Genomic DNA, 15,532 nt, shown 5'->3' with positions numbered 1-15,532 from the left:
ATCTGAACCTGAGCTCGAGCCACCACCTAAACCCAGACCGGACTTCAACCGATTCCAGAACTTATTCTTCTTGGGTTTGGCTTTACCCCACTTTTTACTGCCTGAAGCTGCTGCACTCAGAGAATAGGGATCTAACTTTCCCCCGCCTGGGGTCTTGGAACCCGAAGACTGTGCCACTGTCTGCTTAACTGACCCCTGTATAATGGTACTAGCCTCCATCTTTCGTGCTGCATCCACTATGGTGTGAAAGTCCTCTCTCTCCACTGCTAGGATCAGAGAGGAATACCTAGGGTGGAGCCTCATGGTATACCTCTTAGCTTTCTTTTGATCTGAGTCATATGCCTGGCCCACATATTGCAGCAACTCCAGAAACTTGTCTGTGTACTCGTCGACACTCCTCTCCTCTGTCTGCCTTAGCTGCTCAAACTCAATAACTTTTAGCTCTCTAGAACTGTTTGAAAACACCCATCCAGCAAACTCATTTGCAAACTGCTCACAGGATAAGCTCTCCAACCTCGGGTCCACATAGTTTTTGAACCATTCTCTTGCTTTCTTGCATTTCAACGTGAATCCTGCCATCTGAATGGCTCTATTATCATTTGCTCCCAACTCATCTGTTATCATTTTTACCGTTTTGAGATACTCAAACGGATCATCACCTGTCTTGAACTTGGGAGCATCCAGCTTCAGGTAATCTGTCATCTTTACCTTGCTCCCCACAGATGAGCCAAGTTTTGATTTTTGGATTTCAAGGGCTATAGGTTCTGCTGGTGGTGGAGGAGGTGTAGCATTCCCTGGGTTAGGGTTTGCTGGATTTGGATAGAAGGGTGAGGGTGGATACATAGGGTACTGGGGATATGGTGGGTAAAAAGGAGGGTAAGGCATGTAGGAGGGATATGGGTTAAAGCTGGAGTAATCCGATGTACTCCCCATCGGATACCCTGGGCCCTGTGGAAAGGGTTGATATTGGGGTGGATAACCAAACCCCGAGGCCTGAGCGCCTCTTTGAGATTCTCCCATGCCCTCTTCTGACATGCTCATGCCCAAGCTACCATCTCTTCTCTGTTCATCCTCCTCTGATCCCCTCACATCAGCTGACATACCACCCTGAACTGTTCCCCTTCTGCTTACATCAAAAGACCTTCTAGGGTCCCTTGACGTTCCCTCTCTACTTGATTTACAAGACATTGCCCTTGGCAAAGTAGGGGGACGGGCATCCATGCCCTCATTTTCCAGTGGAGCTCCTGTCAATCTAGCGGATCGACGTGAGCCTCTCATCCTGCTTCTGAAAAACAACATTGTAATACCCGGCTAGACTCCGGTGTCGGAATTCCTACCGTCCGATGGAATCTCGGATGTCGGAAACCTCTAGAAGGGTAAAAGCATATTTTCATAAATGTTTTAATGTATTTTATGGTTTTAAGCAAAAAGGAAATTGAGTTTTAAATGAAAAAGACCAAGGAGACATTTCCAAGTTCGGCCGCCGAACCTCAAGTTCGGCCGCCGAACGTGGGATGGTTTAGGGGGGCAAGTTAGGCTTCCAAAAGTTTCAAAGGTTCGGTCGCCGAACCTCTTGTTCGGCCGCCGAACCTCTTGTTCGGCCGCCGAACTTGCATGAGTTTTGGAGGCACTTTAGGCTGCCGAAAGGTGGTCTGCCAGCCCCTATATAAGAGCTCCATGGCCGAAACGGGCGAGTTTTCTCCCCATTTTCGTCCACGGTGAGTTCTTGCTCTCCCATGGTTCCTTTTAGATGTTTTTCCTTCGATCTCTCATGTTTTAACAAGCTTTATGTTGATTTGAAGATATTTGAACAAAAAGAGCAAGTTTTGAAAACTTGGAGACCAAGGAGCGGATTTCTCCCCATCTCCAAGTTGGATCGTCTCTCCTCTCGTTCTTCAAGAGGTAAGAGTAGATCCATAGTTCCTTTAACGTTTTAAGTAAGTTTTATGAAGTTTCTTGGGGTAGAAATGCATGTGTAGGTTTATGTGGAGTTTATGGGTTTACTGTGCGTTTATGAACAATGTATGTTGGATATGCATGTTTGATGTGTTGTAGATGGGGTTTAGGATAGTTTGGAGCCCCAATGAGCTTGTATGATTGAGTATGCATGTTGTAGAATAGGGAAATGCATGATTGAATGAGTTGGGTGGCGTTTATGCATGTTGAGCTGAGTTTCTGCCCTTGGGAAGAAACTCAGGTTCGGCAGCCAAAGGCTCTTTCGGCCGCCGAAGGCTCTTTCGGCCGCCGAACCTGCCTCTGGTAGCATGTATCGGCTGCCGAACCCTGCCCCAGAAAGTGGACTTTCGGCTCTGGAAGGGAGTTTCGGCCGCCGAAGGTGCCACTGAACATGCATGAGTTTCGTCTCTGGAGGGCCTTTCGGCCGCCGAACCTGCCGCCGAAAGTGCCCTGTTCAGCCCTCCTTTGCATGATTTCCATGATTGTTTTAAGGTGTTTTAGGGGGTTTTTGGGAAGTATTTTAGAGTTATGTTCTTGGATGTTTGGTCCCTCATTTGAGTCCACCTGTGTAGGTTCGGACCCGAGGAACCGAGGACCCCAACAGTGAGATAGCTGCTTTTGAGTCTTGTCAGAGCTAGCCAGAGGTGAGTGGAATAACTCTCTATGTTTTCAAAGTAAATAATAAATGTTTTAGCATGATTCACGCATCATGAATGCCATGAGATATACTAGGGTGCTTGCATTAGAATCCACGAATATGTTGCATTGCATATTATGTTGTTGATGTGGATGAATGTTGAATGATCCATTAGCCCTCATATGTTATGATATGATGATATGATATGGAAGTCCAGGCGTGCCTGCTCTACACCCCTGGCACAATGTAAGAGAAAGTCCGGGTGTGGCCTGCACTACGCCCCCGGCATGATTGGATATGTATGTTATGCTATGGAAGTCCAGGCGTGCCTGCTCTACGCCCCTGGCATGTTTAGACTTTATAGGGGGCTGACTGGTGACAAGTTCATCCTTGATGTGAAATGTTTGTGCTGTGATGCATTCCATGATATCATATGTTTTAAATGCTATGTTCTATTATTCTGCTCACTGGGCTCTAGTAGCTCACCCCTCTCCCTTAACCCCCAGGTTTGCAGGTACAGGATAGACCAGGAGGTCAGCAAGAGTAATGAAGTCATGGTCGTGTAATAGCTAGTGTGGACATGATAAATGTTGTTATGTTATGTCGAGTACAGTCACGTAAAAGTATGATATAGAATGTCATGTAATAATGCTTATGAAGGTTTAGAGTTGTGCTTGACCATAGTATTATGTTAATCCCTTTCTAATGCATGATCTTAATGTTTAATGATGATTATTGTAAACCAAACTCAATACATGTTATGTCACCCCATTGGGGCAATGATGAGACTCCAAAGAGGAGTTAATGTTTATGACTATGTTTATGTATAGTGCATGCACAGGTTGAGTTTGGTGAATAAATGAAAGAATGAATGAATGATAAGGAAAAGTTCAAAATTATTAAGTATGTGTTGATCATGTATGGGATTAAACAGGTTTACAGGATAAATGTTAGGCTTGCTACGGGTCCCGGCGGCCTTATGCCGACCTAGATCCTATCGCCGGTAGCGGTCCGAATTTTCGGGTCGTTACAAACATATACACATAAATATTAACATCATATGGTTCATGTGGAAACACATGAACCCACATCATACATAGCATAACATTAATGCTCATGCATAAAATCATGACATTTCACATCATCATCAAGATAGGACTCTATATCTTATCCTAGTGGACATGATTTTTCCTATTGTGCTTGCCCTTCTATAACATCTATGAGCCTAATACTCTAGGTCCGACCATATGAACCTAGGGCTCTGATACCACTTTGTAACGACCCGAAAATCGGACTGTTACCGGCGCTAGGATCCAGATCGACTTAAGGTCGCCGAGACCCATAGCAAGCCTACATACATCCTGTACATCTGATAAAATCCCATACATGATCATACTTTTGCATAAAAAATTTAAACTTTTCACATACCAAGCTTGACCTGTGCATGCACCATAACTGTAAATATAAAACCCCACACTAGAGCCCTCATCAAATGCTCTAGTGGGGCAACATATCATATCTCAAGCCTGGTTCAACATAACTCATCATTAAAACATTTCATATAGGTCATGTACAAAAAGGGATTAACACTACTATTAGGGCCAAGCACAACACTAAACCATAAAGCATTACTTTACATCATTTTACATTACATGTCCACTACTAATCTAATACACTTAACATAGCCTTCAACCTTGACGACTTCCCGGTCTATCCTAAACCTGTAAGCCTGGAGGTTAGGGGAACGGGGTGAGCTACTAAAGGCCAGTGAGCAGAACAGTAAAAATAGTTCATTAAACATATGCCATCATGAAATGCATCACATCACAAACAAATCTCATCAAGGATGGACTTGTCACCGATGACCCTCTACATAATCCAATGTGCCCTGCCCACAACAGGAGCTCCTCAGGACTTTCGCTTAATATATCATAACATAACATATCCAATGTGCCAGGGGCATAGAATGGGCCTTGACCTAGACTTCCATACCATATCATATCATATCATATCAAGGGCCAATGGGTCATCCAACATCCATCCACATCAACATCATATTATGCAATGCATCATATTCGTGAATTCTAATACAAAATAACATATTTCATACATGGCATGTATGATGCATGATCATGCTTAAAAGTTTATTTGCTTGCAAAAAAAAGAGTTGTGTTCTACTCACCTCTGGCTGACTCTGAAACAGCTAACACTGCTGGCCTCCTCGGTTCCTCGGGTCCGATCCTATACAGATGGACTCAAATGAGGGACCAAACAAACTCTAACATGACTCTAAACAACTCCCCAAAAACCCTCTAAAACATCACCAAAACATGCATAGAAAACATGCAAAGGAAGGCTGGACAGGGGACTTTCGGTGGCAGGTTCGGCGGCCGAAGGTCCCTACAGAGCCGAAAGTCACCCACTTTCGGGGGCAGGTTCGGCGGCCGAAACTCCCCTCCAGAGCCGAAAGTCTAAACTTTCGGGGGCGAGTTTAGGCGGCCTAAACTGCCTTCCCTGGCAGGTTCGGCGGCCGAACCTTGCTTCAGCGGCCGAACCTGGATCCTTCTGAGTGGCAGAACCTGATTCTGCCATCCCACATTCAGCCATCTCAACTTCCCAACATGCATTCAACTATTCTAAAACATGCATAAACACTTATTCAAGCATATAGGGGCATAAAACTAGCCTATACCCCAACAAACATCACATCAAGCATACATTTATCAATTAACTAACATAAACCCTAACATTTTACATCTACTCTAAACATGCATTACAACCTTTAAAACCCCTCAAAACTTACTTAAAACATAAAAGAAGATGAGGATCTATGCTTACCTCTTAAAGATTGAGAGGAGAAGTGATCCAAACTTGGAGATTGGGAGAAATCGAGCTCCGAGGGTCTCCAAGTTTCAAAAACTTGATCTTAGCTTAAAAACTTCAAAACAAGATGAAAGCTTGTCAAAAACTTGAAAGATTTGAAGGAAAACATAAAATCAACCCAAGGAGGGCGAAATCTCACCTATGCTCGAAAATTAAGAAAGAAAACTCGCTCATTTTCGGACAAGAGGCCTTTTATAGGTGGCTGGTCAGACCACCTTCGGGGGCCAAAGGTGCCTCCGCAAACCCCCTATGTTCGGCGGCCGAACTTGAAGTTCGGCAGCCGAACCTGGGTTTTCCTCCTTGGTCTTTTTCTTTCAAAACTCAATTTTCTTTCTTCAATAAAACCATAAAATCATGTAAAAACATTTTAGAAAACCTTTATTTTACCCTTCTAGAAGGCTCCGACATCCGAGAATTCCGGATTCCAACGGAGATTCTGCTGGAAGGTAGAAATTCCGGTGTCGGGGTCTAGCCGGGTATTACAACTACCCGATTAGTTGGTCTGGCATAAGTTGCCTTACGGCCTGGTATGAGATGCCTTGATTAGTGAGTCCAATGCCCGGTCTTCTAGTTTCATGGTTTCCTGAATTATGGCCTCATTTCAGTAGGACTAACACCTAGTCTTCTGGCTTGACGGATTCCCGACTTGTGGCTTTCATTTGCCTCTATTTATACATTCTAACACCTAGATTATGGCCTGACAATTGCCTTATGGCCTTTGTTTATTTATGTTTCCATGGTCCAACATCCAGATTATGCCCTTGTGGCCTTGTTATGAGGGACCCATGTCCGGATGGCTTTGTAGTCTTGTTATACGAGACCGGCCCCCGGATAGCCTTGGAGCCTTATTATATGGGACCCATGTTCGGATGGCCTTATGGCCTTATTATGCGAGACCGACGTCTGGATGGCCTTGTGGCCCTGATATGCGGACCCATTCTCGGATGGCTTGGCGTTCTTATCTCCACGCTTTCATCCATCCAACGTTTCTAACTTTATTATCAAAAAGAAAAGTTTGAAGAATGCATGCTAACATTTTCATAAATCACAAACATTTTTGTAAAGTAAAAGACTCGATCGTCTGATTTGACCGATTTCAAAACTCAGAGTTTGATCTAGAAGCTAAACATCTGTGAAATTCTCCTTATTGCCATCTCTATTAACACTTGGTCCTCCTGCAATTGCATGAGTAATCCCCACAAGTTCACTGTCAGGGGTGATTTCAGAAATTGTTACCTCGAGTTCGAACCTTGAAAAATCTTAATTAGAAGCAAGACATCAGCATTTTGAAAATGAAACGATGCGGAGAGGCTGACCTAAGCATACCTACATAGAGAGACCAACCTAAGCAGACATGTGAGAAGAGGTCGATCTAAGCAGACCTGTGCTAAAAGGCTGACCTCCTCTCTCTTTTTTATTTTTTCCTTTGTATATTATCATTTCTTATTTTCCTATTAGCTGACCTTTTCTTTTTGTTATTCATTTTAGAATGATCATCAACCTTTTCTACTTTCTGATAAATTTTCAAAGGGTGTCGTCATTATTAAACTTTTGATTTCATATTTCAATTTTCAACAAAATTTATTTTTTAGTTGAAATCTCAAAATTAAAGGCCTTTTAGTTAAATTTTTTTAGAAAAAATATATAATCCACCTTTTAAAATATAAAAACCGACTCAATAGTTTTATAGTAATATAAACATTAAATAATAATTTTTTAATATTTTGATATAAATCCAAGTTAAATGTGGTTTTAATTTTGGGTTGTTCCATTGACAACAACGAGCCAGCTTCGCCTGTTTCTAAATATAACCAGTTCATGTTAAATAATCCAAAAAATGCATCTTCTAAAATAACTACTAAAAACGCAGTTTGTGTTTTTAGATTAAAAATCGTTTATATTTCTACGCAACGTATTATAACGCGGAACTCATATCTAAATTATCTGCATATGTATTCTATATATAGAAAATTAGTTGAAGGATTTACTATTTTAGATATATAAATTACTTTAATGAATAATTTAATTAAAATTGTATGAATTTATAAATAAAAATATTATAAAATGGCAAAGGAAAAACAAGGACAGACAAAAAGAATTGCATTAAATTTATTGCATAGAATAAAAAAAATGTAGAACATATATTTGGACTTCTTAATTTTACTAGAAAAATTAATTTTGTGTTATTTTAAAATTTTAAAATATTTCATGGGATGTTAACTATTTGAAATAGAATTTAGAATTAAGATAATTTGGTAATCTCCATCAGCAATGATGTAAATTTTATATAGAAAACATTAATATAAAATCTTTAAATTTTAATAAAATTAATTAATTAATTTTTATAATTTTTATACTAATTAAAATATTTTTTATTATTTTAAAATATAACTATTTAATTTTTATATAAGTAAATATTAATGTATTTCCATAACTTGGATTTATATCTAAGGAATTAAAAGCTAAATTTTAACTAAATTTACATAAGTTCTAATAATATTATAATATGATTATTATCACAATCCATGAAGATTATATTATTTTAATAAATTATATACAGAAAAAGATAATAGAGTTTTGATATAACAATAGATTATGGTTAGTTATAGAGATAAATTAGGTTTTAAAATTAAATAATTACAAAATAATTTTTATCAATGAATAAAAACAAATTAATAATATATACACAATCATATACCTATTAGATAGTGCTATTATCCTCTTTCTTATTTTTTATATTATATATAATAAATATAAATATTATGAATAGCTAAATTTATTGAATATAAAAAATAAAATTAATTGATAAATGTGAGTGTATTTATTTAGGCATAGAAATAAATAAAATTAGTTTGTTTAGGATTTCAATTTAATAAATACTTAATAATTTAATTAAAATAAAATTAATTTTAACTAATTAAAATTATTTTTCAATAAATTAAGTTCGCTTTTAATTTCAACTCTATGAATCCTTCAACCTATACAAATTAATAATTTTTATTTTACATAAAATTATTAATTTTAAAGCTTAGCCATTTATAAAAATAATTAATTTTGGTATTCTATTATTGTAATAATAAATCTGTAAAACTAAATCTAATTAAAATTTATTTAAAAATTGTTATGATATAAAATTTATAAGATATGTTTACGTTAATTAATTTATCATTATAAATGTCGTAGTAAAATATAAAACTTTTATTTATATAATAATACTTATTGTATGATAAAGTTATTAATTTCTTTCAAAAATTATTATAGTATAATTATAAAATATATTATAGATAAAATAAATATCAATTATTTTATTTATAATCATTATTTGTGAAATTTTTATTCTTTTATTTTAATATTTTTAATAGTATTTAAATTTTAATTATAATAAATAAAAATTAATATTTTAAAATTATTTTAACATAATTAAATAATAATATTAAAAAATAAATCTTTATAAATTTAATTTATCAAATAAGATATTTGCCACTAATAATTATTAATGATAATAATTTTATACTTAAAAATTTTAAAATATCGCTGATGTTGCTCAAAATGATGATGCGATCGAAGTGGAATTATACTATGATTGGTTAGATCTGCAAGAGAGAGAATATAAGGTGATGCGTTCCCACGACAACCATTCCAAGCCTCAAGTTAGTATTCTGGAGAATAGGGTGAATGAAAAACTTGAGAGTATTTATGCTAGAAAATTGCATATCTTTACCTCTATGACCGTTCTCCATTTATACTGTAAGAATGTGGGGATAAATATAATATTTTCTAATAATCCGATAATGATACAACCAGCTCGTTGATAAGGGATCTTCACCGGCTAATTGGTCGGAAATCCCATGATCGCAGGCATAAAGGGAATCTACTGGATTGTAACTGTTAATGTAACTTTCTTATGGAGTCTCACACTGAAGTTGAGAGGGTGATTCTGTTCAACCTGAGGTCGGGTCTTTTTTTCTTTCGGTTTCGAAAACCATGGTTGTCTGGCCCTTCCTTTCTATGGGTGGGACCGCGTATTAGTTTATCAGATTCTTACCACGTGGCCCTGTCTTATGGTGACAGCTCACTGCCTACTTTGGACGATTATTATGTAACAATAGAGGTCTCTTCCGTTGGTCTTTGATTATTTAGATTTGAAGGTGACAATTATCTTTATGATCTAGGGTATGTGGCTTGTTTGTCCGGACTAAGCACATGATGTCTTTGCTTTCTTACTTGCCCTATCGACCAATTAGGTCTAAGATCTTGTCTAGCAGAAATTGATTCGAGTGATATAGTATTGATGAGTTTTCGGGCTCTTTCTAATGCCAACCAGCCGTGGAATCATCCGAGCATCTTCTAGCCCTTACGAGCTCCTTGGCCTTTTCCAGTCTTATCGAGCTTTCGGGCATTTTTCAACTCTAGCATACTTTCAAGTATTTTCTTGTCCCGACTAGCCCTGACGAGCTTCTGGGCTTTTTTTAGCCCTGACGAGTTTTCGGGTATTCTCTAGCCTTGACAAGCTCATGGGCATTTTCTAGCCCTGACATGCTTTCGGACTTTCTTGTGAGCTCATTTTCTAGCCTTGACGAGCTTTCGGGCATTCTCTAGCCCTAACGTGCTTCCGAGCTTTCTCTAGCTCTATCGAGTTTTCAGGCTTTCTCTAACCCTAACAAGCTTATAGGCATTTTTTCAGCTCTAGCGTGCTTTCGGGCTTTCTCTAACCCTAATGAACTTTCGAGTATTCTCTAGCCCTGACGTGCTTTCGGGCTTTCTCTAGTCCTAATGAGCTTTCAAGAATCAAATGCCTTAAAATCTTTTTGTGAAGCAGGACTACTACCCGATTAGTTGGCCTAGCGTAAGTTTCCTTACGGCCTGATATGAGATGCCTTGATTAGTGGGTTCAACGTCTAGTCTTCTAGTCTGATGGTTTTTTGAATTATGGCCTTGTTTCAGTAGGACTAACACCCGGTCTTCTAACCTAACGGATTTCCGACTTATGGCTTTCATTTGCCTCTATTTATACAGTCTAACATCCGGATTATGGCCTGACAATTGCCTTATGGCCTTTGTTTATTTCTATTTCCGCTATCCAACGCCTGGATTATGGCATTGTGGCCTTGTTATGAGAGACTCATGCCCGGATGGCTTTGTGGTCTTGTTATGTGGGACCGGCGCCCGGATGGCCTTGCAGCCTTATTATACAGGACTCATGCCCGAATGGCCTTGTGGCCTTGTTATGTAGAACCTATGCCCGGATGGCTTGGTGGATTCTTGCCTTGTAGCCTTGGTTCTTATCTCCATGCTTTCATCCATCCAACATTTCTAACTTTCCTGTAAAAAAAAAGTTTTAAGAATGCATCCTAACATTTTCATAAATCACAAACATTTTTGTAAAGTAAAAGACTCGATCGTCTGACTGGACCGATTTCAAAACGCGGAGTTTGATCCAGGAGCTGAACATTTATGACATTCTCCTTATTGCCATCCCTATTAACACTTGGTCCTCCTGCAATTTTATGAATAACCCCTATAAGTTCATTGTCAGGGGTGGTTTCGGAAATTGTTACCTCGAGTTTGAGCCTTGAAAAATCTTAAATAGAAGCAAGACGACAACGTTTTGATAATGAAATGGTGCAGAGAGGCTTACCTAAGCAGACTTGCACAGAGAGACTAACCTAAGCAGACCTATGCGAAGAGGCTGACCTAAGCAGACCTGTACTGAGATGCCGACCTTCTCTCTTTTTTTTCTTTGTATATTATCATTTCTTATTTTCCTATTAGCTGGTACCAAATTAGCTGGCCTTTTCTTTTTGTTATTCATTTTGGAATGATCCATCAACATTTTCTACTCTTTTTGATGAACTTTTGGAAGGGTGCCGTTCCTTATTAATCTCTTGATTTCGTTTTTCAATTTTCGGCACTCCTTTGTTACATGTCCGTGATCTTCATAAAAATAGCAGTACTTGGTCCTGCCTCATTTTTTTTGGCTTTTTTAGGGTTGAGTTTGAGAGGTCATCTGATCTTCTTGTTATTTTCCTAATCCACATTAAAATATGCGTTCGTGAGTTGTTCAATAGAATATATTTCTTATACTTACCTTAGTCGTTCCTTCCTCGGAAGACCAGGCAACTTTTATGGTCTCTCTTATATCCATACTTCTCTGGATTTTGGCCTTGCTTTTGGCCCGTACTTTTGTCCTCTTCCTTCCTTCCTAGCACCTTTAAGCAGCCCGTACCAACTTCCAGCTGACGTCCTTCGAAACATCATCTGATGGTTCTCCTTCCTTGAACTTGTCTTTGGACAGCATTTGGATTACCTTTGTCCGAGTTCTTAATGTATCAATAGAGGTTTCCTCCCTTTTTCTGGGAGCTATGAGTGACGTCTTCTTTCGAGTTTTATATTACTCGAAAATAACATGCAACCTTCTAACATACTGTAATATTTGCTCAATGCTCAGATTGTTGAAATCTGTTTCGTTGGCCATAGGAGATGTATTTTGTCTACTGTCAGGAGTGAAATAAATGATGGCGTCCTCATTGACAACAACCTTAGCAGCAGCTTGTGAACTACCGGTCATTCAAAGAGAGTGAAGAGAGAGATTTCTTTCTAAGAGAAAAAGAATAAGAGATCGAGCTTTAATGTAGATGAACAGAAAGGATTCAATAGATTTTTCGGCAGCAGAACCAAATGATATTGTTGAAACCAAAATGATGATGTGCCCGGAGTGGAGCTGTGATGTGATTGGCTAGACCTGCAAGAGAGAGAATGTGAGGTGGCGGGTGCTTATGGCAGCCACTCCGACGCTCAAGTTAGTACTCTGGAGAATAGGGTGAATGAAGAACTTGAGAGTATTTGTGCCAAAGAATTGCATACCTTTGCCCCTATAATTGTTTCTCATTTATATTGTAAGAAGGTGAGAATAGATATAGTATTTCCTGATAATTTGACAATAATGCAGTCGATTCGTTGGTAAAGGATTTTTATTGGCTAATTGGTCGAAAATCCCGTGATGGCAGGCGTAAAGGGGATTTGCTGGATTGTAGTGGTTAACAATAATTTATTTATGGAGTCTCGTCCTGAAATTGAGTGAGCAAGTTTGTTCGAACTGAGGCCGACTTGTTTTGAAATCAGATCTTCTTTTCTATCAATTTTGGGTACTATGGTCGTCCGTGCTTTTATTTTTACAAATGAAACTGCGTATTAATTTATCTTATTGTTATCACGTGCACCTATCTTCTGATGACATCTCTTTGTCTACTTTAAACTATTATCTTGTACCATCAATAACCTAAGTTAAATGACATCTCTATGTCTACTTTAAACAATTATCATGTACCATCAATAACCTAAGTTAAAAAGTTTTAGAGACATATTTTAGCGATCAATAAATTATTTAAAAATAATTGCGTCGTCACTAATTTTATTATTAATGATGATTTAAAATTTTCGCCCTTAAAAACATAAAGTTTTTATGATTTTTTTATTTTAATTAATGTTTTCAATGTTATTTTAGATTATATAAAAAAATTAATTTATGGAACTAAATGTTAATATAACTTGTTAATAATTTTTATTAAATATTAATATAAGTTTTTAACAAATTTAATTTAAATAAAATAGTAATATAATTATTTAATTAAATTAAAAATGTTTAAATAAGAATATAAAAATAAATGTATAATTCTTATATGTAAAGGGGTAGTTTTAGTATTACTAATATTCCCTTCTTACTTTTTATTTTAATATATTATATTATTATATAGATATATATAAAATAAAAAATATTTTTTTATCTCATAATTTTTATTTATTTTATTTTTTATATATATTAAAAAATAAATAATAATTTTAAAATAAAGAAAATAATTATTTATTCATTTATATATATATATATTCACATATCAGACCTTTCATTACATTATCGATTTTTATGTTACTGAGAATGGAAATCCTGCTTATCGGTAGCAAATTTTATAAAAGATAGGTGCCCATCCAGTATTTGCTTACCTGTAATAGATGCTTTTTCGATTTGACATCAGCATCAATTCTTCAGCTTTTTTTTTTTTTTTTTTTTCTTTATAATTATTCTTTATTTACTTTTAGTTATTGAAATTTTTTTATTTATATTTTTTTCCCCATTATTTGAGGATGTAAACAAAAGAATTAAAATTGTCATCAAATTCAAAAGAATTTGAGAGATATAAATCTATAATATTGTATAAAGTTCTTTTGTTTGTGAAAATTAATTTATATTTTTGAATAACTTATTTTTTATAATTTAATTTTAATTTAAAAATAAAATATATTAATAAATTTATTTATAGAAATATTAAACCAACTGTTTCCTTTAAATTCTAGAAAATTTTCATGCTCTTCAATAATTAAAAAAAAAGGTGAAATAGAGTGATAAACATGTTTAGAATTATCTCTCTCTTTACTAGAGAATTGTATATATAGCTACCAATCAGCAACCAAATTTTTTTGTCGCTATATAGCTACCAATCAGCGACCATTCTGCGACTGAATGAATGAAATAATATTTTTATTTAACAAAAAGCTTAACGACCAATTTTTGGTCGTTAATTGGTCGCTATTTAGCGACCAAATATAAAATGGTCGCTAATTTAGCGGGAATTAATGGCGCGAGTTATTAGCGACCATATTTGCGACGAAATTGCGACAACTTTTTGGGTGGGGATATTTAGCGACCATATTTAGCGACTAAAATAATTAGTCGCTAAATAGCGACCAATCAGCGACCATTTTATTTTTAAAATTTTAATTTAATTTTTAATTAAATTTTATTTTATTTAAAATTTTAAATTAAGTAATTTCAATTCGGTATATAAAACGACGTCGTTTTGATAATTTAAGGATGCTCTAATTTAGGGATGTAAACGGATAGGGTACCGTGAAAATTAAACTACCCGAACCCAAACCCAATTTATATTAGTAATATCCGAACCCGTTCCGAACCCAATTAAAAATTAATTTAAACTATCCAAATCCGTTCCAAACCCGATTATTATTATCCGAATAAAATCTGAACCCGTTTAATTATTTATATAAACGAATTCGGATAGTGGGTACCCTGTACATAAAATCCGAATCTGATCCGAACCTGCAACGGATATTATTTTTAAAACCCGAACCCGTCCCAAACCCGATTATAACTACCCAAATCCGTCCTATTAGGGTTCGGTCGGATCGGATACCCGAAAATACCCGATCCGTTTACATCCCTACTCTAACCTAATTCCTAATCCTAATCTCTAATCCCTAATATCTAATTAATCCCTAATCCCTAATAAAATTAACCCTAATTCGTAATTCCTAATTTGTAATCTCTAACCCTAATTCCTAATTAATCCCTAATTCATAATAAAATTAACCCTAATTTCTAATTCCTAATCCCGAAGTCCTGATCCCTAATTCATAATCCCTAACCCTAATCCTTAATTTTAATCTCTAAAATAGCGATCAATCAGCGACCATTTTATTTTTAAAATTTTAATTTAATTTTTAATTAAATTTTATTTTATTTAAAATTTTAAATTAAGTAATTTCAATTCGGTATATAAAACGACGTCGCTTTGACAATTTAAGGGATCCTCTAATCTAGGGATGTAAACGGGTAGGGTACCCGTGAAAATTAAACTACCCGAACCCGAACCCGATTAAAAATTAATTTAAACTATCCGAATCCGTCCCAAACCCGATTATTATTATCCGAATAAAACCCGAACCCGTTTAATCTTATATATTTTAATTAATAATTTATATAAAAAATATTTTTCATTAATAATTTTCATTTAAAAAATATAATATTTCTAAAGAATATTTAAATTTAAATTTTTAAATAAAAATATATAAAAAAATTTATAAATATTATTATAAAATATATTTTTTATATTAGATTAATTATTTATATAAATGGATTCGGGTAGTGGGTACCCTGTACATAAAACCCGAATCCAATCCGAACCCGCAACGGGTATTATTTTTAAAACCCAAACCCAATTATAACTATCCAAATCCGTCCTATTAGAGTTCGGTCGGATCGGA

The sequence above is a fragment of the Manihot esculenta genome, chromosome 12 (genome assembly GCF_001659605.2).
Source record: "Manihot esculenta cultivar AM560-2 chromosome 12, M.esculenta_v8, whole genome shotgun sequence".
Taxonomy (NCBI): domain Eukaryota; kingdom Viridiplantae; phylum Streptophyta; class Magnoliopsida; order Malpighiales; family Euphorbiaceae; genus Manihot; species Manihot esculenta.
This window is presented reverse-complemented; position numbering follows the sequence as displayed.